The sequence below is a fragment of the Zingiber officinale genome, chromosome 8B, assembly GCF_018446385.1.
Source record: "Zingiber officinale cultivar Zhangliang chromosome 8B, Zo_v1.1, whole genome shotgun sequence".
Lineage (NCBI taxonomy): Eukaryota > Viridiplantae > Streptophyta > Magnoliopsida > Zingiberales > Zingiberaceae > Zingiber > Zingiber officinale.
Genome location: NC_056001.1, coordinates 111,827,145 through 111,848,677, shown reverse-complemented (window position 1 = coordinate 111,848,677; position 21,533 = coordinate 111,827,145). Strand labels below are relative to the sequence as shown.

The window sequence follows — 21,533 nt, the reverse complement described above, 5'->3', positions numbered from 1 at the left end:
CTCGTGGCCACCTCTCTATACAGCTTTACAAGCAATGAAGTGAAGCCAGTGAGTCAGATTAAGCTGGCCATATCTCTGGGCATCGAGCCATTGGTGCGCACTAGGAGGAGCCCTTTTATAGTGGTTGATTCCCCCTCCTCTTATAACATCATCCTGTGAAGGCCCGCCCTGCATGAATTTAGGGCTGTTGTTTCTACCTTCCATCAAAAAATCAAATTTCCTGTTGGCGAGCAGGTCGGGGAGGTTAAAGGGAAGCAGAAGGTCTCTCGCAGATGCTATATTGATATGGTCTGAGTGGAGGCTCGGAAGAATCAAAGGATGCAAGATAGTGGCATCCATGCTGTCCAAGAAGAGCTTTTGCCTATGGCTGAAGAACTCATCCCCTGGGAGGAGGTGCAACTATACGCTGAATGCCCTGAAAGTCTAACTCGCATGGCAGCAACCTGCCTCCTCCTCTCAAGGAAGAATTAGTCCAATGCTTAATCCGCAACCGGGATGTCTTCGCATGGTCTACAGAGGAGTTACCTGGAATCAAGCCTGAAGTAGCAGAACACAAGTTACATCTACTACCGGACTCCCGACCAGTCAAGCAAAAGAAAAGGAACTTCTCGATTGACCAGAACAAAATAATCAGAGCCGAGGTGGATCAGGTCAGGAAGGCAGGCCATGTTCGAAAAGTGCAGTTCTCATCCTGACTCTCTAATGTGGTCTTAGTAAAGAAGCCCAACAATAAGTGGAGAGTATGCATAGACTTCCGAGATCTCAATCGAGCTAGTCCCAAGGATTGCTATCCTCTGCCCCGGATCGATCAGATGGTAGACTCAACTGCCAGTTGCGAGAGGATCTACATGCTTGATGCCTACCAGGGGTATCATTAGATCCCCTTAGCGGTGGAGGACCAAGAAAAGACGGGGTCAGAGTGGTCCCTTCAAGCAATCCCTGGTCAGGAAATCACCCCCAGGTCGGCAGCATCTGTCCCCAAACGGGCTTTCCTAAGAAGTCCAGGTCGGGTTCCAGACTCTCGCCCCAGTGCGAGTTATAAGTGAGCTATGCTCTCACGCCCAACGACCGTCCAGGTCGGGTTCCAGACTCTCGTTCTAGTGCGAGTTATAAGTGAGCTATGCTCTCACGCCCAACGACTGTTCAGGTCGGGTCTCATACTCTCGCCCCAGTGCGAGTTATAAGTGATCACGACTCTCATGCCCAACGACCTTCCCGGTCGGTTGTCCCAGACTCTCGCCCTAGTGCGAGTTATAAGTGAGCATGACTCTCACGCCCAACGACCTTCCCGGTCGATTGTTCCAGACTCTCGCCCCAGTGCGAGTAAGTGAGCACGACTCTCACGCCCAACGACCTTCTCGGTCGGTTGTCCAAGACTCTCGCCCCAGGGCGAGTTATAAGTGAGCATGACTCTCACACCCAACGACCTTCCCGGTCGGTTGTTCCAGACTCTCGCCCCAGTGTGAGTTATAAGTGAGCACGACTCTCACGCCCAACGACCTTCCCGGTCGGTTGTTCCAGACTCTCGCCCCAGTGTGAGTTATAAGTGAGCACGACTCTCACGCCCAACGACCTTCCCGGTCGGTTGTCCCAGGCTCTCACCCTAGTGCGAGTTATAAGTGAGCACGACTCTCATGCCCAATGACCTTCCCGGTCGGTTGTTCTAGACTCTCGCTTCAGTGCGAGTTATAAGTGAGCACAGCTCTCACGCCCAACGACCTTCCTGGTCGGTTGTTCCAGACTCTCGCCCCAGTGCGAGTTATAAGTGAGCACGACTCTCACGCCCAACCACCTTCTCGGTCGGTTGTCCCAGACTTTCCCCCCAGGGCGAGTTATAAGTGAGCATGACTCTCATGCCCAACGACCTTCTCGGTCGGTTGTTCCAGACTCTCGCCTCAGTGTGAGTTATAAGTGAGCACGACTCTCACTAACGACCTTCCCGGTCGGTTGTCCTAGGCTCTCGCCCCAGTGCGAATTATAAGTGAGCATGACTCTCACGCCCAACGACCTTCCCGGTCGGTTGTCCCAGACTCTCGCCCCAGTGCGAGTTATAAGTGAGCACGACTCTTACACCCAACGACCTTCCCAGTCGGTTGTCCCAGACTTTCCCGATCGGTTGTCCCAGACTCTCGCCCCAGGGCGAGTTATAAGTGAGCACGGCTCTCACGCCTAACGACCTTCCCGGTCGGTTGTCCTAAACTCTCGTCCCAGGGCGAGTTATAAGTGAGCACGACTCTCATACCCAATGACCTTCCCGGTCGGTTGTTCCAGACTCTCGTCCCAGTGCGAGTTATAAGTGAGCTAAGCTCTCACACCCAAGGACTTCTTTTTTCGATCAACACTCCTTATATTCGCCGGAGCAAAATACAACAAGCCAAGTTCTCGTGCATAACTGGTCAGTAAGCCATATTTCCATTGTTTCTGCTAAATATAAAAATTCGCAGGCATATTCTCAAGTGTCTTAGCTGCTCAAGCCTGGGGATCTTTTGGTGTGAGGTAAGAGGAAGGTGAGGTAAGCAGGTTATCCTTATTACTTTTTGCTAGAAATGTTAGAATAACGCAGGTGTTTTATAGAAACATAACGATACCAGAGCAAGAGGGCATGGGGCTACACCATGAACGGAATCCAAGAAACATGTTTTATTTCGTTAATAAGGTGAACATTTTTTAAGGGTTTACATGGCTACCAGATTCAGAGGCTTGATCCTTCCTGGCTAGATGAGCTTGAGCTCTAGTGAGATCTTCCTTAATGAGATCGATGGCGCGCTTCAGTTGGTCAATAGTCTCCTCTTTGATCCGTCCTTCCTCTTTCAGGAGGGCCAGTTCGTCCTCATGTTCATCTTCAAATAGATAATATAGTGAATCTGACTCTGGAAGTCCGATTGAGCCTTAAGCTTGAGAGCAATCTCGGCCCGGGTTCTGGATTTGGCGGCTAGCCAGAGGTTTTCCATTTCATGAGTAAGGGACTCTTGAAGATCTTTGCCCGCAGTCATCTCCAACAAGGCTTCCTCTTTTTGAGCCAATAACTCCGTTAGATGGGCAATTTGTTGAAGCAAAGAAGCAAGTTCGCTGGATTCCGTTGCAGGTTCTATGGATGCTTGATGCTCTATTAACAAGAGGATAGCTTGAAGAAAAGATGATAGAGGTATACTCGGACCTTTTATAAGGAAGGAGAAGATGAAAGGATTTCCTTGAAACTTGAGTTGACGTTTGGAAAACAGTGTGACATTTATAGGAAAAGAGTATGCTCGGAAATTGAAGAATCAACATACATACAGAACAATCCCATTTATGCCATAGGACGACGAGAAATTCTAAAGGAGATAGACGGAAAATAGGTCAGCAAAAGATGCGAGAACCAGGTCAGGTAACAAAGAGACTTGGGTCTAGTCAGTCGGACTAGAGCCTCCTTCGACTAGACTTGAGGGGGAGGCTTGTGATATGGTGCATGAGAAGGGTCAGGCGGATGACGTGGTCAAAGGTCAAGCCCATGGGATGGTCAGAAGTCTAGCCCCTATGGAGGTCAGAAGTCAAGCTTGCGTGGACACGGTCAAAGTCTTAGCTGACGGGGCAGTCAAAAGATAAGATTACAGGTTGGACAAGATTCAGCCTCGATGGCAATTGAGGACAGAAGCAGGTCGGAATACAGACCTGGCGTACAGGTCGGGACGTACAAGCCATGAATAACAACAGACAGAAGCAGGTCGGAATACAGACCTGGCGTATAGGTCGGGACGTACAAGCCATGGATAACAACAGACAGAAGCATGTCGAAATACAGACCTGGCGTATAGGTCGGGACGTACAAGCCATGGATAGCAGTAGACAGAAGCAGGTCGGAATATAGGCCTGGCGTACAGGTCGGGACGTACAAGCCATGGATAACAGCAGACAGAAGCAGGTCGGAATACAGACCTAGCGTACAGGTCGGGACGTACAAGCCATGGATAACAGCAGACAGAAACAGGTCGGAATACAGACCTGGCGCACAGGTCGGGACATACGAACCAGGGATTACAGAGGACAAAAGCAGGTCGGAATACAGACCTGACGTACAGGTCGGAACGTACAAGCCATGGATAACAGCAGACAGAAGCAGGTCGGTATGCAGACCGAGCGTACAGGTCGGGGAGTGTGCTTACCTAGGATGCAGGTCGAGACTTATATCTTCACGACATTGGATAAAAGGATCAAAGAGTACAGATCAGAACTCAAGATAAGCGGAAGTAGACCGATGCATACAGGTCAGGATTTATAACTTTATGACTCAGGATACTGGGATCGATGAAATATGCAGGTCGGGATGTGCCAACTAAAGATACAGGTCAAGATTCATAGCCTTATGATCCAAGATAAGTAGAATTGGATGCAGGCATACAGGTCGGGTTGGATAGAGTCAGACGTATAACTTTGGAGTCGGGATAAACAGAACCGAACTCGGGTCATGAGGCGATATCAGATCGGGTTTAGCAAGTGCAAGGTCCTAATTTAGCAGTCATGAGCGGAGGATACCAAGCACTACATGACAAGCAAGCAAGGGAATCGTAACTGTCTGTCAAAGAATAATCAGAGTGTCAGGGAATATGCCAATAGTCGACGCTCGTTACCCCTTTGGTTCTGCCGCTAGCCTATGAGAAGATGCCGTGTGTCATTCACCGCCAGACAAAGCCTGACAGCCGACATTCCCTGACACCGGTCAGACCCTAGAAACATCCGTTGCAGTATAAAAAGGGATGCTTTGTCCCTTACGTAGGTACGCTCACTCGTTATTTCTTACTGGTTTTTTACTTTTCGTCATTTCTCTGTGCTTCTGGGGAAAAAGTACCTGACTTGAGCGTCGGAGGGCCTGACCCGGGGGCTTTTTTCCTGATTTTTGGTCTCTAACGACCCGGGGGCTCGTCTGAGTGTGTGCAGAGCCTTAGCGTCATCATCCTAGTCATCACCCTTCGTCATCCGCCCGTGTGAACCCTTCCGGAGGGTGCCAGATAGATCGGACGCAGCAACGACTTTCCGTCAACCCCCAGTACATCGAGGCCCGCCTTTATCTGACTCAGCTTCCAGACAGAATCACTCTATTATATCACCCGGGACAACATGAGCCCAGATTTCCTAGTTCACAAAAAGGTAGATCAGGGAATAAACCATTTGCAATTACAGCCTGATCATGGCCGTTTGACCGCAATTAGTTGCGATCCCTTTTTAGGTTCACCGCCCCCCTAAGTTATAGTTTGGGTTGGGACAGGTGGCTGGAGGCCACCTCGAGGTTGTCTCCTGCTTTGCGCCAGACTACCTGACTACTTGTCTATCGCCGGTGGCTTTTAATCATCCGTCCTAATCTAAATTATAATATGAAGGAACGATGAACGTAAGGAAAGATCATAATTAATTATGATCAAATTATGATCATAATTTAATTATAATTATGAATAATTTATTCCTGATTTATTTTTTTTTAATCAGAGGATCTGTGTCCCATGTGTTCCGTTAGGCTACCGTCGAGAGACTTAATTTTTTTTAACGCATAGTAAAACAATAATGCATTAGATTATAGATAAAATGAGAAAAATAATGGGATTGTAAAACATGGGCCTTCTGATTTTTTTTATCCTACGAAATTCACGAATAAACAATCTGACGAGAAGTACGTTTCCAACACCGCGAATAAAGTAGGGCACCGACGTGGCCCAGGCTTCGCTGATAGAGTCAACGCGCGCTGCCATCCAGTTCAAGTTCGTCGCCCGGCATTGAACGCCGGATTCACCCATCTGGGTTGGCGCCACGTCCTCATCGCATCCGCTACCTAACCGACGTGGCATCGGCCATCGGGTAACCTCCCCGAAGACGCAAGAAGCTACAATACTCTGCATCCGGTGATTGCGCGGTCGGCGATTGCGATGTACGACGGATTATGCGCTCGCACGAGTATTTTATGGGTGCATTTGCCCATTTAACTGAGTGCGCGGGCGCCACAGCACGGATTCTCGAATCAACTACTTGATGGTGGTAGCCCTTGAGCGCTGCACGGGGTCTTGCAAAGCTCCTGATGCAATCCACCCCGGTTTACCACAGCTGTCATTTCTTTTGCCGACTGCGACAGCTGGCGATCTGCAACTGGTATTCTAAAGCAATGCTCTTACGCTTCCACTATCCGGAAACCCTGTAATTGCGCTGAAGACGAGGTTTCATGCAAGGTGTTCCTAGCCGCTCTGTTTTAAATCCCGCTGCCGCTACCTTCTCCCTCGGCCCATCGCGACGCGGCTAGGGATCGGATCGAGGACTCTTTTTGCGGATCAGATCGCATTGCCTCGCTGAGATCGAGGAAGACGGGGGAAACTGACGATCGCTCGTGTTTACAGCTCGATTCTTCATCACTCACCGATCGCATTGGATCTGATCTTGCGGTGGATGTGAGTCGGCTCGGCCGAAAGTTTCGGTAATCGATTGGGCACATTTCCTCAAATCTTTCCTAAGGATTTTCCTTTCTCATTCGATCTTTACCATCTTTGTTTCGGGATTAGAGGATACGTCGACATTAGATTCTAATTTTTCCATTTTTTTTTTGCGATTTGGTGGTGGCTTTTCCCCATTAACTGATTTGGCAGATTTATTTTCACTGAAGGACCGTTTTAGCATTTTTATAGGTTTCGGATGAGAAATATGATAATTTAAAAGATTTAGAAATACACATAAAATTCGATAGCAAGACCCGCAATTTTATGAAAGCAGTAAATTCCAGCCCGGGCGTCCAATGTGAAGTGCGGAGTTGCCTTTTCGTATAACAATTGGAGCATTGGCTTAATATCGCTATTTCTCCTGTGATGTGTTTTCGTCCGGCGTTAGCTCTTTTTGTCGTTTTTAACTTTAGCTGTCAGGAGAGTTTATATAGATTATTAAACATAAAGTAAAGTTACTATGGTTACTTTATTCCTTTCCTGATATCCAAAGTTCCTTCATTTCCCCCCTGATGACAGCTATAATGCGATGCTTCCTTCTGCACTTTGATTTTGCCTATATATGGTTTTAACTTTTATGTGTAGGCCTTTCTAGGACGGATTCAGATTTTTTTTAAAAAATATTAATTTCATTTGACTAAACATTAATTGGTTCTTGAAGCAATAGTGTACAAATTCACAAATTGCTTTACAATAAGTTGCTTTTATAACATATACATCAAGGCGAACTTTTGACATTAACGAAATTTATCTAGGTTACTAAGGTTTCAATAGAAAGAGACACATAGTTTCAGAACTTGGTAGAGAGAAAAGAAAAAGGTAAAAAGGGTGCTGTGACTATAAAAAATATGAGAAAAATCACTTCAAAAAGTAAATGGAAGAAGGGTCATTTTATTTGTTTTTATTTTATTCTCTCATATGATTTTGGTGTTCCCTCATCAAATGTTGAAGGAGACTAAACAAAAGTTTGCTTGATTGATTTTTTTTTTGAAGTTATTACTTTTGATTCATCATTTTATTATGGAATGTTGGTTAAACTTTTTTATTTCTTATGCTTATGTCTATCAATCTAATCATGATTGATACATATTTTTGACTGAATGTTCAAAGAGACCTTGTCTAATCTTCAACAAATTAATCTTAATTTTAATCTTAAACTTGTCTTTAATGTTTTGTTTTTTTTTCATTATTTTATTATGTAATTTCGGTTTAAATTTATATTTCATATGATTTATGTCTAACAATTTGAGCTGAGATCTCAATTGATCTAATGAAATTTTGATTCATAATTCCTTCATCATAGTATTGAATATGTTGTACGATAAAGGTAGCCCTGTGCACAAAACTCTTGCCAATGCGGGGCCGTGGAGAAGCTCTATTGTACGCAGCCTTACCCTGCTTTCCAAGATGTTGTTCTTGATACTCGAACCCTTGATCTCCAAGTCACATTACAATAATTTTATCATTGTGCTAATGCTCTCCTTTATTGAATATGTTGTACGATACTACGATCTGGTGCATCCGAGGGACTTACGATTTGATGGGAGATAAATTTGTGGATAAAGTAAAGTTGTAAAGGTAAACTATTAAGTGAGTTGTGAGAGTTGGGTGATCTATACTTTGGATTTAGATAGATTTTATATAAGCATTGACTTGACTAAGAAACTGAATGTTTCAGCTGGGGATTAAAATATCATGCCGAACCAGTCGAGAAGGGCGAAACATCTCATTTCGCCCATCGACAAGACCTCGGTACTAGGCCCCGCGACAACAGAGAGGTGTCGGGGACCCTCCAACTGTTGTGGAGGGGTCGCGTGACCTCATGGCCGTTGCGGAGGGGTCACACGACCCCTGCATTTGCAGCGGAGAGGTTGTGCGACCCTCGCGTCCGCCGCTGGAGGGGTCGCGCAACCCCTGAGGTCGCTGTCGGAGGGGTTGCACAATCCCCACGACCGCGCCGGAGGGGCTGCGCGAACCCTATGGCTGCGTAGTCACACGCGCGACTTTCTCACACAGCGAGTTTGGTGTCAGGTGAGTTTTTTAAATTAAAACATAGATAAATTGTTTTAATCAACTCCTAGCTATGATAGGGATAATATAAAGAGATTTTATTAAACTCTAATAAAATTATCTAATTAATTTATTTTAATTCTAAAAAATAAAATATTTTATTTATTTATTTATCTATTTTTGTATTTATTTCCAGATTATTTTTATATTTTAAATATTTATGTTAAATATTTTATTTTTAATTAATATATTATATATTTAAAAAATATCGAAAACTATATCGGCATAATGCGATACGATACCGAAACCGTATCGTTCCAGTCCAGGACTGAAACCTCGGCACGGGTCGAGATTTTAAACCATGGTTTCAGCATTATAGTGGTCGATCTAGTCGATTGGAGGTTGATCCTAATTGATTAATGTGCTAAATCAACTCAAGCTAGACTACTCACGAATAAAATACTTTTGTTTGGAGTTGAGTTGACTAGGCTTTTGACCGTGGAGATTAAGTCGACTGGGCGGTCAACTGAGTTCCCATTTAAATTCGAAAGGGAACCGTTTGAAGATGATCTTATCCGGGGCATTTGACTGATGAGGTTTAAGTTGACTGAATCTAGATTGTTAATGAGTCAATTGGAGACAACAACTAACAGCTAACAACCCCTTGATCAATGTTTAGTGGATTGACAAGGGAATTGAAACGAATGACATTAAATAAAACAACTTGGTGAAGCCTATCCAATCATTGATTGATGGCTATAACTAGAGGGAGGGAGGGGGGAGGGGGGAGGGGGGAGGGGGGGGGGGCTTAAAGTACATGAACAGAGCTATTATTCTCAGATTGTTTTTTTTATATGTTTCATGTTTAGGGTGTACGGTTTATACCTTTAAACCCTTAATCTTATTATATATAGTTGTGATTTTTGCATTTATTTTGATTGTAAAAAGTTTTATATGAGGTTTATCCACCTCTGAGAAGAAGAAAGAAAGGAGGGTTTTTGAGTAATGACTAACACACTTTGTTTTTCTTGTTGTATATTTCTAATATTTCCATTGCACTTAACTCTTATATATGGTGTGCAAGAGAGTTTTTTTTTTATTAACTCAAGCGCTATTCAACCCCCTCCCATCTAGTCTTCTATTTCTTCTTATCCAATTGCTATGATCCATTATTTCCTGATACTTTGCTTTGATAGTTCAAACCATCAGATGGGTTCTACTTCAGTCAATGGAGTTGCAGAAAAAAATGACAAGGGTATTCATTTTTCTGGCCTTCATTTGGATGGTCTAGCAACACGAAAGTCCAGGGAGGCAACCTCAAATTCAGCGACTGACAGAGAGCCTTTTGTAATAGGTTAGTTTGTATTAATATTTAGAAGCAATTCATTCTATTGATCTTTTGCTGTGTCATAGGATTTCCTTTCATCTTTTCTACATTTGTAAATGTAAATTTGAAATATTCATTTGTCCATGGTGATAAAATGTTTGTCAATATTTCCAACAAAGCAGTTACTTATTTACTTACCCATAAAATAACTCTTGAGAAATCAATTTACTTGATGGGTAGATCTTGAGACTATAAAGCTTTGATACAATTATTGGGCTGAAGATGACATCATTATTGGAACAGACAGCACCAAAACAACCATTAGTCAATGAAGTTTTGTATGCACCGTTTCTAACCATCCTTTAAAGTTTCAAACCTGTTGTGTCTAAAATGCAGAATCAACCATGTGGTGAATTCTGTCTCCTATGGTAGAATAACACACAAGAATAAGAACCATCTAATATGGTTGTTCTAAGCCTATTCTATGGAGGGAAACCAAGTCAATATAATATAAGATCAAATGTACATTAAGAATTAGAAAAGTCAATACCCACACCTTGTACAAAAGATCTCCCAAGTAAGAGACCTAATAGGTTGTTATATAGAAGTCCTTGTATGGATCAACATGAAGGAAAATCTTTCTTGGTATCTTATTGGTGTAGCACCCATTGAGATATAATTGCCAAGAAAAGCAAATGAAGACAATCTTAGCTATATGAGACTATATATCCAATTAGTCAAATACCATATATATATATATATATACTTTTTTGCCACTAATGGAGCATAAGTGTTATTAATGGAGCCATCAGAGGATGTTTATGCAGTACATGCCCATTTGCAATCCACAATAGACTCGCTAGAAAGAAAGATTAACAAGTTCTCATATGGCCATTAGAATTCAGTGCTGCCATCTTATCAATTAGGGGCACCTTTGAGCTGATAAGAGCCTCTGAGATAGCCTAACAATTCTTGATAGAATGCATTGCAGAAAGAACAGAATATTCTGGGATAAGGAAACATAGCAAATATAATCAGGAAAAGAATGTAAAGTGCTACACTTATGTGGATATTCTGCCTCGCAACAATATGAAGGTTAAGTCTGCGTTATAAATCAAGACCATAAAAGGTTCTAGTAGGGTAGTGGAGTTTAATGGAATAACTATAACTGGCTTGAAATATAGTTGTCTGCTATATGCTTGTAATGGTTGAGTCTTGCCTGCTTGCAGCAAAAGATGGTGAATAGATAGAATAGGCATGGGAGCAGAAGATGGTGGAATTGCAAAAAGAATAGGCAAGGGAAGGGCCTCAACTATCATTTTTGGTCTGTAGAAGAAAAAAAAAGACCCTTCCCCGAACCCTGCTTTGGCAGGAGCTTCGTGGCTGCCTTTTTTTCCTTCTTCTACAAACTTAAAATGATAGTCGAGGCCTTTCCCTTGCCTATTTTAGGTTTGTAGCAGAGATATAGAAAAATGGAGTGTAGTCAAAGAATGTTATGTAGGTTTAAACAAAAGCTCGATGTACATAAAATGGTAGCTCTTCTGCAAACTAGAATACTCAAGGAACTCACTTGATAGACTTAGGGGACAATTTATTATTCCACGCAGATAAGATATAGACAACACATGTACAAGCACATACATGTGGTGGAAGACTACATAGTGTATCACCAAGGAAAAGAATAGAAAAAGAGATTTAACCAAGAAAATAGAAGAGCATGCTATCCTTGAGATAACATGATGTGAGAATTACTTCATCCTAAATCTGCAAGGGAACCTAGTAATAGAGTTCACGTTAAAGTTCATGCAGTCTTAGACCAAATGCTTATTCATCCTTTGTGAACATCATGCTATTAAGATGTAATACTATTAAGGTGTAATACACCACGTATTCACCAACATCAAGGTATTGTGACGTAGGAGGGGATTCAAATTGAGTTTTTAAGTAGTTATCCGTTCATTAAGTTTAGTTTATTTTTAATTTTATTTAATTTTGTCCTAAATATTAGGGAACAGAGTCTTGTTAGTTTATTTATCCTAAATCTTAGGGAATAAGTCTAGTTGGTTATTTTTTTTGTTTATATTTTTTTAGGGTTTTGAGAGCTATATAAACCTCTGCTTAGATGATGTTTAGGACAAGTTATTTTGATATTGAATCAATTGGTTTCGCTTAAGCCATGTTACAACTTACAACTACATCTCTTTTTCTTTGCGCTTTTGATTTCATAATAGGTTTAAGCCTAATTTAGGCTTTTCCTTTTTTTTTTTTACTTCTCTCTTATTTTCTTATTAATCCCTCACTAACTTCACACTTCAGAATAATATACATATTTTGCTCGGCGTCAGTTAGTATTAGAGCTCATTAAGATTCAATGGAGGGTCATCGTGGACATGGTCATGATCGTGAAAGGCAGGTTTCGGCTGAGAAAACCTCACACCATGGTCGTAGCATCCAAGACGAGATTCAATATCTATAGAGACAAGTCACAAAGTTATCTCGGCGTCTAGCTGCACAAGATCGTAAAGATTGTAAGTTCCTTTATTCTCCTTTTGAAAATCCCTAATTTCCAATCAAGAAGAGATGCCCAAGCGCAAATTTGGTTTCAAGAAATACGAGATCAACCGCCCCACCACTTACTGTTGGAACCCTAAGGTTGTTTTGGTGTGATCAACAAGTTAAGTTAGGTTCTGTGTGTTTCTAACCTTGTGTCTAAGTGTGCAGAAGCTTAGGAGCACAGGTAGTCGAGTGGAAGACGCAACTAGAGAGAAGGACGAGACGCGGTGCGTCTGAGGGACGAGGTGCTGCGGAAGAGTACACTGGCGGATGAGAAGGAAGCGTGCGGTGGTTTCGAAGGACGAAAGCCGGAGTAGAAGACTGCTCGAGGAGCAAGAGACGCAGCTAGCGAGAAGGACGATACGTGGTGCGTCCGAGGGACGAAGACTGCGGATGAGTACGCCGGCGGACGAGAAGGAAACACGCGGCGATTCCGAGGGACGAGAAGCCGGAGCGGAAGCCCACTCGAGAAGACCGGAAGTTGGGTTCGGGTGAGCCCTTTTCTGGATGTCCGAGATCACCCAAGCGAGCGGATCCGGAGTTGAAGACCCGGACCGAATAAGTCAATCGGAGTTGACTTTTGGGTCTGGGGCGCCCGGAACGTACCGGGGCACCCGGAGTTGACTTTTTCACAGTGAAAATTCTTTTACTCATAATTTCACTTAGAAAATTTTCTTAGAAAGTTGTTTTTACTTAGAGATTGTTTATGTGAAAATTATTGTAAATTTTTTAAGTTTAAAAAAAAAATTCTAAGTTTTTACCCTTAGATTTTTTCTTAGAACCCCATTTTTTATGTGATCAAAGGGGGAGAAGGAAAAATATAAGTTTAGGGGGAGGTAGACCAAAAAGTCTAGGGGGAGGTAGACCAAAATTTAACTTGTTTTATTTTTGCACTTAATTGCAAATATAGTTAAGTTTATATTATGTCTATTTTTACCCTAGATTAACTTGGGTTGCTCACACCAAAAAGGGGGAGATTGTTGGAACCCCAAAGTTGTTTTGGTGTGATCAACAAGTTAAGTTAGGTCCTGTGTGTTTCTAACCTTGTGTCTAAGTGTGCAGGAGCTCAGGAGCACAGGTAGTCGAGTGGAAGACGTAGCTAGCGAGAAGGACGGCACACGGTGCATCCGAGGGACGAGGTGCTGCGGAAGAGTACACCGGCGGACAAGAAGGAAGCGTGCGGTGGTTCCGAGGGACGAAAGCCGGAGTGGAAGACTGCTCGAGGAGCAAGAGACGCAGCTAGCGAAAAGGACGGCACGTGGTGCGTCCGAGGGACGAAGACTACGGATGAGTACGTCGGCGGACGAGAAGAAACACGCGGCGATTCCGAGGGACGAGAAGCCGGAGCGGAAGCCCACTCGAGAAGACCGGAAGTTGGGTTAGGGTGAGCCCTTTTCCGGATGTCCGAGATCACCCAAGCGAGCGGATCCAGAGTTGAAGACTCGGACCGAGGCGACCAGAGCCGGAGTAGAGGACCTGGACCGAATAAGTCAACCAGAGTTGACTTTTGGGTCCGGGGCGCCCGGAACTGACCGGGGCGCTTGGACCCCTCCAGGGCGCCCGGAACGTACCGGGGCGCCCGGAGTTGACTTTTTCACAGATCGAGTCAAAACTCGATCTGAACGTTGGGGGATAAAATTTTATCCCCCAGGGAGCCTGGAACCCTCAGGGCGCCCCGACCAAGGCTATAAATATAGCCTTGGTCTAGAAGCTTTCACACAACTCAGAGCAATTAATTTCCAACACTTGTACGCTTCAGTTTTAGATTAGTTTCTTTATTTTGCACTTTCACTGCTGTAAGAGGCTTCTCCGCCCGAAGGAGATACTAGTGGACATTCCTTGGATTAACAACCTCCTTGGTTGTAACCAAGTCAAATCCGGTGCCTCGTTTTTCTGATTTACTTTCTACTTTAATTTACAAGTATTAGTTTAAGAGTTCAAGAAAGGTGTTTTTATTTTTGTTTTACAGGGCTATTCAACCCCCCCTCTAGCCGGCCGCAACGATCCTACACCTACAACTTCGAGAGAATGCCGACTTCGCAGCGCCTCTTCGTCCCTTCTTCCTCTCGCGGCGACAGAGACAACCATGAGGATGCGGACCTCGACAACATCGAGTATGACCAGCTCTACTCTCTTGATCGTTTGATCGCTGGAGGCAGCGAAGATGACGAAAAGATCAAATTATTCGGTGATCCAATTTATAACGATGATGAAGTGGATGAGGTTGTCAATGAAGTTGGTGACAGCGTGTTGCAGGTTTCGAGCATTGATAATTTCCCTGTTGAAAGCGACAGAAAAGTTGAAGAGAAAAACCTTCATCCATAGGTTTTGTTCAAGACAAGGAGAATGAAGTTAAAATATTGCCCACAAATTTATGGAAAAATGGTATCTTTGGAAGCTCACGCACTGTGGTGACTTATGCTTCTAAAGTTGCATATGCCTTTGCAACTTTCAGAGCAACAACTTGTGTAGATTCTATGATAGCAAAAGTTGCAATTGATAGGGGAAGCTGTGAAAATATTGTATCTGAAGAAGCTGTGCAAAAGCTGCAGTTGAAGACGGATCGTCATCCAAAACCCTACGAGTTGTCATGGCTGAGCAAAGGGAGCGAGGTAATCGTAGATAGGAGGTGCCTTATAACTTTTTCTATTGGCAGCAAGTATTACGATATGGTGTGATGTTGTGTCAATGGACGCATGTCATGTATTGTTGGGACGACCTTGGCAATATAATCGTAGCGTCATCCACAATAGACGGAAGAATACCTACACCCTCAACATCAAAGGGAGGAACATCGTATGGGCTCCTCGACAAGAAGGAACCCCTGCAAATTTGGTACTCAATAACCCTACACTACTTTCTATGTCTAGATTTTTGAACGAGATGAAGCACGAAGACATGGTCTATGCTTTGCTTCCTTACAAAAGCGATGAAATAGACCTAGATTCAGATCTACCGAGGTGCAATAATTCCTCTCCGACTTTGCTGATTGGATGGCCGAAAACTTTCCTTTGGGACTTCCCCTATGAGAGACATTCAACAACCTCGTTCTGGGGTCAATCTTACCTAATCAATCGGCATATCGTCTTTATCCCTAAGGATGCTGAAGAACTATAACGACAAGTTGTGGAACTATTGAGACGAGGCTATATTCATGAGAGTATGAGCCCTTGTGCAGTCCTTGCTTTACTCGTACCAAAGAAAAATAGTTCGTGGAGCATGTGTATTAATAGCAGAGCCATCAACAAAATCACGGTGAAGTATAGATTTCCGATTCCTCGCTTAGATGACATGTTGGATCAACTTTCTGGTTCAAAGATCTTCTCCAAGATCGATCTTAGGAGTAGATACCACCAGATTCAAATCAAGCCCGGAGATGAATTGAAGACCGCCTAACCCCTTCAAGACACAACATGAGTTGTACGAGTGGATGATCATGTCTTTTGGATTGTCCAATACACCCAACACGTCCATGAGATTCATGCATCAGGTCTTACGACCTTTCATGGGAAGATTCATAGTTGTATACTTTGATGACATCCTCATTTATAGTCCGACACGGGCTTTGCACCTTGATCATCTCTGCATTGTTTTTGAGAAGCTAAAAAGGCAGAACACTTGTACATCAACAACATGAAGTGTTCTTTCTTCATGACCTCAGTTTCGTTTCTTGGATTTATAGTGTCTACCGATGGTGTTCATGCAGATCCATCAAAGATAGATGTAATCTTAGAGTGACCGCAACCAAAAATCATTCACGACGTTCGAAGTTTTCATGGATTCAAGGAATGAAATCTCGAACCGTGCTGTCCGAGACAAACGATTTTTACCATTCCGACACTTTACCGACACCGACATAGTTAGGGCAACAATTTCGGGTGCGTCATCATCACGTCATGTGCGCACAACAAAAGAAAGAAGGGAGAAGGGGGAAGGGAGAAGGAATCAAGACTTACCTGGAAACATTGGGCTTGGCGAGGCCACCGGCGAGAGATTAGTGGTGAGGCAAGGCGGCGGCGTGGCGATGACAAGAAATAATCGTGAAGGGGGAGGAGGCAAATCGTGAATCGTGAATACGAGGAAAAGATGGATTTATTAAAAGTTTTAATTAAAATCATTAATATATATAATTTCTAATTAATTATTATATAAATTATAATTATATATTATATACATTAGTAATTAAGTAAATAAATTGTTAATTAATTAATATAATTATAATATATAATTTTATTATTTTTATTAAAAATATAAAAAAATAAAGTTAAAAAAGATAATTTATATAATATATAGTTATATAATTTAAAAATCATATTTTAATTTTTTTATAATTAAAAATAGATTAAAATTTTATAAAAATATCTAAAATAATATTAAAAATTGATAAAAAAATTGATATATATATATATATATATATACTATAATATTTAGTATATATTATTTAGAATATTTATAAACTGTAATTATATAAATGAATAAATAAATAAATTATATAATTATTATATATAAATTAGGATTTTTATGTTAATTTAAATAATTATTATAAATATTTTTTTTAATGTTAGAATCAATTTGGGATTTGGAATCATGAATATTAACATATTTTTTATGCCTAAGAAATACGTTAAATTAACAATTTTGATAAAGATATATTATCAAGTTACGTAAAATTAGTATACAACTTATTTTTAAATTATATATATATCGAAACCGTATTGACACAGTACGATACGGTACCAAAACTGTATCGTTCCGGTCTGGAACCGAAACCTCGACACCGATCAAGATTTTAAGCCTTGCTGTACAAAGCAAAACCTAAATTCTCGTGTATTGGGAACCACGAGTTAGGTCTTTATATAGAAAAGAAGATATACACCAAAAGACAAAAATACCCCTATAATTATTCTAACACTCCCCCTCAAGCTTGAGAATATAGATCATATACACCAAGCTTGTTACATATGTAATCGATCCGGGGACCTCTAAGTGACTTAGTGAATATATCTGCTAGCTGATCATTTGAGTTGACAAAACTAGTAGATATTTCTCCAGATATGACTTTCTCTCTGACAAAGTGACAGTCAACTTCAATATGCTTTGTTCTCTCATGAAAGACTGGATTTGAGGCAATATGCATAGCGGCCTGGTTGTCACATATGAGTGACATTTGTGTAACCTCTCCAAACCTTAGTTCCTGAAGCAACTGTTTTAACCATATAAGTTCTTGACTAGCAATAGCCATAGCTCGATATTCTGCCTTTGCACTGGATCTTGCCACAACATTCTGTTTTTTTACTTTTCCAAGAAACAAGGTTACCTCCGACAAATATACAAAATCCAGAAGTGGATCTTCTATCAGAGGGAGATCCTGCCCAATCTGCATTAGAATACCCCTCGACTTGAGTATGTTCTTTGTCTTCATATAGAAGACCCTTTCCTGGTGCACCCCTGATATATCGAACAATGCGAGTCACGGCATCCCAATGTTCTTTGCATGGAGAGCTAAGAAACTGACTTACTACACTTACTGCAAATGAGATATCCGGACGAGTGACAGTAAGGTAGCTTAGTTTCCCTACCAATCGCCTGTACCGTTCAGGATCTGAAAGAGGCTCCCCCTGATTTGGCAGGAGCTTGACATTAGGATCCATGGGATTGTCGACTGTCTTTGAGTTTAACATTCCTGTTTCTTCCAGAATATCCATTGCATACTTCCTTTGGGATATAATGATCCCATCTTTAGACTGTGCCACTTCTATCCCTAGGAAATATTTGAGTTTGCCGAGATCCTTTGTCTGGAAATGTTTGAAAAGATGTTGTTTTACTTGTGAAATCCCAAGATGATCATTACCTGTGATGACAATATCATCAACATAAACCACTACATAGATGCAACCAGTAGATGAGTGGCGATAAAAGACAGAATGATCAGCCTCGCTTCGAGTCATGCCAAACTGTTGAATTACGGTACTAAATCTACTGAACCATGCTCTGGGTGACTGCTTGAGACCATATAAAGATTTCCGCAAGCGACATACAAGACCAGAAGACTCCCCCTGAGCAACAAAACACGGAGGTTGCTCCATGTAGACTTCCTCGAGCAGGTCACCATGTAAGAATGCATTTTTGATGTCCAATTGATGAAGGGGCCAATGGCGAATTGCAGCAATAGACAGAAAAAGACGCACAAAGGACATCTTGGCAACAGGAGAAAAAGTATCTCCATAATCCAATCCAAATACCTGAGTATAGCCTTTAGCGACAAGACGAGCCTTAAGTCGATCAACCGTGCCGTCTACACCAACTTTCACCGTAAACACCCATCGACAACCAACCACTGACTTCCCAGGAGGTAGAGGAACGAGGTCCCAAGTCCCACTGCTCTGTAAGGCACTCATCTCATCAAGCATAGCCTGTTTCCATCCTGGATGGGCAAAGACATCACTTGCAGTCTTTGGAAGAGAAACAGACGACAAAGAAGACAGACAATAATAATAGGATGGTGAAAGACGATGATAGCTTAAAGAAATATAGTGAGGTGAAGGATTACGAGTAGAACGTATACCCTTTCGAAGTGCAATAGGAACATCAGAGTCAGGAGATGGGACCGGAGGAAACGGCGAAGGACTTGGCTCCAAAGATGTGCCCTCAGCAGTGTCAGTGTTGGTCGGCGGCAAAGCAGAATGAGGACGACGCTGATAAACCTGCAAAGGAGGAGACGAGGCTGGAGATGATAGAGGCGCCTCCGAAGGACAAAAGATAGTTACTGGTGCAGGTGGAGAGGGAGAAACCTCAGCCTGTGAAGTGGAAGGACCAAAAAAAAGGAACCGACTCAAAGAACGTGACATCAGCAGAGATGAAGTACCGACGAAGAGTAGGGGAATAACATTTGTACCCTTTCTGAGACCGTGGGTACCCAAGGAACACACACTTATGAGATCGGGGAGAGAGTTTGTCAATGCCGGGATCAAGAGCATGAGCAAAACATATAGAACCAAAGACCCGAGGTGGTAGAGGATGAAGGGACTGATGCGGATAAATTACCTCATGAGGTATTTTACCCTGGAGAGTGGTTGAAGGCATGCGATTGATGAGATAACACACAGTAAGTACGGCATCACCCCAAAACTGCTGAGGGGCATGAGAATGGAGAAGAAGAGTCCGAGCGGTCTCAAGGAGATGACGATTCTTGCGTTCTACAACCCCATTCTGTTGAGGGGTATAAGAGCAAGACGTGCGATGCAACACACCATGAGATGTCAAGAAGCTACGAAACTGAGTAGACAAATACTCGCGTGCATTATCACTTTGCAAAGTTCGAAGGGAAGTACCAAATTGAGTTTTTATTTCAAGGAAGAAGGATTCAAAAATAGAAAACAATTCTGATCGATCGTTCATTAGATATAACCATGTACAACGGGAAAAATCGTCTATAAAAGTAACAAAATACCTTGACCCCATTGTAGAAGAAACACGACTCGGACCCCAAACATCAGAATGAACCAAAGCAAAAGGAGACATAGCCCGACTCTCAATGCGAGGAGAAAAAGAACTACGAACATGCTTACCTAATTGACACGACTCACAAGATAAAGACTCTAAGTGAGAAAGACTAGGATGTAACTGTTTCAATTTATGAAGACCTGGATGTCCCAACTGAGCATGAATAAGTAGTGGAGATGTCGCCGCCGAACCAACAAAAGAGGGTTGTTGAAGCTGATATAGGCCATGGGATTCACATCCGAAGCCAATCATCCTTCCCGTACTCCGGTCCTGTAAGGAAACAGATGTGTTAGTAAAAGAAATGACACAATCAAGAGATCGAGTAAGTTGACTTATTGACAATAAATTAAATGGAGCGTCGGGAACATAAAGAACATTATGAATAGAAAGAGATGAAGAAGGATGAACAATACCAATACCCTGGGATTGAGTTTGGGAACCATTGGCCATGGTGACCATTGGGAAAGTACCAGAAGTAGCGAGAGAGGAAAATAGGGATTTATTTCCAGTGATATGATCGGTGGCCCCAGAATCAAGAACCCAAGGACCCGAAGAACGAGATATGCCAGCAAAGGAAGTACCAGCGTGTGCAATGGTAGCAGTGGAACCAGAAGCCTGACGATCCTCAAACCATTTCAGAAAGTCAGTATAGGAAGGTGTTGGAGTCGAATCAGGTGATAACTGTGAAGTGGAAGCTGAAGAAGCAACAGAACTCTGAACGATCTGAGCAGCACGAGGAGGACGACCATGTAGACTCCGGCACTTATCAATCGTGTGTCCCGGTTTATGGCAATGATCACACCAAGGGCGTCCTTTGCCACCCTTGCGAGGTGGAGGTCCTTTGTGTCGAGAGACCAACGCTGACGAGTCGGCAGGTATCGTCAAGACTTTGGCCGGGATATACCAGACTTTGGCCGGGACACGAAGAAGAGTCGCCCAGGTATTGTCCATGGTAGCTTCTGTGGGGCTACCCAGGATCTGATTACGAACATGAGAATAATATGTGGGCAGACCATATAAAGCCAGAGACATAAAAAATTTCTTCCGATTTTCAAGCTCTTCAGCAGGATTGGCCGCAGGTGGGAGCAGTTCATTGAAATCACAAAGAAGACTAGAGACTGAACCCAGATAAGTTGACATTGAATCCTTAATCTGATGAGCGCTGAGGATGGTCATGAGATCTTCACAAACTTGATAGAGTCGCCGAGAGGTGTTTGTAAAGAGTTGTTGAGCCTGTGTCCAAATAGCTTTACAGGTTTTGTGAGTACGGAAGACATCCCTAAGAGATGGATGGATGGTGGCTCGGATAATACAACACAACTGAGCGTCAACCTTCTTCCACAGAGGACGATCGACGTCTTGAACATCATCTTCAGTCTGTGTGAGATGTGTCTCATATCCCTGTCCAACAAGCCAAAGTTCAATGTGAGATGCCCAGGAGATATAATTTTTACCATCCAACTGCTCGGAAGAAAGGGATGCAGTAATATGGTTGGTAAAGATTGAAATATCTGGCTTTGGGGTGCCAGATGTAGCCATGAATAGATAAACTGAGCTTGCTTCTGCTGAAAGAGATTGCTTCTTCTGGCGTCGGGCTTGTTGGCTGCTGGTGACAGAGCAGTGGCAGAGGTGAAGGTTCTTCTATTCGTTCCCCAACGAGTGGATCTGAAGGCACGAAAGGAGGACCT

At 42.8% G+C, this 21,533-nt stretch overlaps 1 pseudogene; it reads left to right on the top strand.

Moving 5' to 3' along the window:
* Window positions 1–6,149: 6,149 nt before the first annotated feature.
* LOC122014195 overlaps window positions 6,150–21,533 on the top strand; it is a 42,854-nt pseudogene continuing 27,470 nt past the window's right edge.